We start from the raw sequence: 2,319 nt of genomic DNA, 5'->3' as shown, positions 1-2,319 counted from the left end.
GTGCTCGCATGGGAGGAGCCGACGCGGCGGAGGGAGAGGCCGCAAGGCCCTCAGCATCCAGCCGCGCTGCGGAGCCCAGCAAGCCCGCCCCGCTCTGGGGGAAAACTCCGCGTTCGCTCGCACCAGGCTGGGAGGGGCGGCGGGATCCCAGGAACGGAGCCACGGCAGCGGAGCGGCAGCAGCGAGGTAGACAAGTGGCGTTGTTGGAACGATGGCAGAGAAGCAACATGCGCAACGTAAGGAAAATTACAGGAGAGTGCTGAATTGAGATCACGGGCACTTGGGAGGACAGAGTAAGAGAGACAGCAGAAGAAGCCAACTTCCTTCCAGCTGCCTCCTCCCGGGAAATCAAGACAACAGCTATTACATGCTGCAAACAGGGTACTTAAGTGTAAAAGAGTTTCAGAGCTCCACGGCTCCGAGTTTCGCCCAAAACCGGATGCAAAACAAAACTCAACTAGCCAATACTGACGTTTATGTTATCAAACCAGAAGAATAAAGGCTGTTACTTGTAGTTTCCAGGTAATTTCAGTGTTGCCAGATACTCTTTCTCGTAAGCTGAGAGGTCAAGGATTCCTTTGCTAACTACACAAGCAAGGCTGAACAGTGTATGTGTTGGAATATCCTTAGTGCAGGGTGGGAAATGGGTATAAATGTGTATACTTAAGCATACTGCAGTACTGGAAACTGTTGTATTTTAACAGCTCACCAAGGAATACTGTTAAAAGAATCTTCCTCCTCAATCAATGCCAGAGTTCATTACTGGGTCCCTGGGAGCCTGTATGTGTATTACAGTCATGGATTGATTAGGCCCTGTACACAGATCTCTGAATCACAGAGATAACATAAGTTAGTTACATAAGTTGTTTTTTAATGGAAAAAAAATCACTAGAAATCTACCATGGTTCTTCAGCTAACGAAAAACAAAAACAAACAAAACACCAACAAACAAATGAAAACCCCCACCACTAAAAACCAAAAAAATCAAATCCAAAACCCCTCCCCAAAAAACAAATCTCACAAAAAACCTAACCAGCCAAACAAAACAAAACAAAAACGGAAGGAAGGCACTACGGCAAAGTCTCATTAGTTACCGATGGTTGCTGAAGAGCCTTTATGAAAAGAAATGAGACCAAGGAAAGAGTCATAACAAAAACAAAGAGCTGTTTGGGAAAAAATTTCTCATGAATGCATGAAATTCAGTATAATGAGCAATGAGACAAATACAAAACATTGACGACTTCCCATTACATGCAAGAGATGAAAACACAAATGTCTCTACAGACAGCGACAAAGAACATTTTGTCACAGTCTGCTTTTGGATATGAATGGCCACAAAATGATTGCATAAGAGACTCCACAATTTACACCACTGATGGCATAACTGACCTACTAATAGGATAAAAGGAATCTGCTTTCACACATCCAAATAACACACAAAACCTTCACCAAAATGACAACGTTTCTAACTGCATCTGTTTCCTACTGGTGACCAACAAGCAACAGGTCTGTTACTTGAGTATTTTGTTCATGCTTGGGCGAGTGGAAGATGCAAGCAGGAGAGGGAAAATGCAGAGATCTGGTGAGTAACACATATGATTGTGTGAGAGCGCTAAATAACTGCAGCATGGGTAAGTTACACCTAAATAAAATGTGCCTTAGTGTTTTAAGCTATTTAATGTGCCATGGGGCATTATGAAAATCTACAGTGCATTAGACACAAATGGTGGTAAGAATAACAGAATCTCAACATCATTAGAGAAGGTGGTGTTGTAAATATAGTGCCAGCTCACTGTTTAGTAGCATGTTAAGCTTTAGAACAACTTCAGAAAAGGTATTTTAAGCCAGCAATTTACATTTAGCAATAAGTTTTTCAATTTTTTTCCATATCATAAATAAAAATGAAAGATTAATTAACTGACCTCTCCACAAGAAGAAACTACTGGTAGCTTAAGGGCTATTTTTGCAATAAAAGTCAGCTGTAGGTTAAGTGAAAATAAAAATATTTATTAGTAGTATTCTTTTTATTAAGTTATTAGTAATATTGTATAAAGCTGTGTAAATAAGACCTAACCAGGAAAGCAATTCATCACTTGTTTTCAAATTAAGGCTGTATGGGGTTTTTTTTGCAGCTATGTTACTGCTGAAACAACTAATGATAAACTTGTGTTCTACAAATAGTCCAAATAGGTCACCAAATATCTATCAATCTGCTATGGCTAAACAACAGAGCATGGAAATCAAGTAAGCTGTTCCTCGAATAAAGCAGCTTAAGCAAAGCTACATTAAGAAAAATGCCAGGTCAGATTCAGAGATCCT

This window comes from Geospiza fortis, unplaced genomic scaffold (genome assembly GCF_000277835.1).
Source record: "Geospiza fortis unplaced genomic scaffold, GeoFor_1.0 scaffold55, whole genome shotgun sequence".
Classification (NCBI taxonomy): domain Eukaryota; kingdom Metazoa; phylum Chordata; class Aves; order Passeriformes; family Thraupidae; genus Geospiza; species Geospiza fortis.
Note: the sequence above shows the minus strand (reverse complement) of the source record.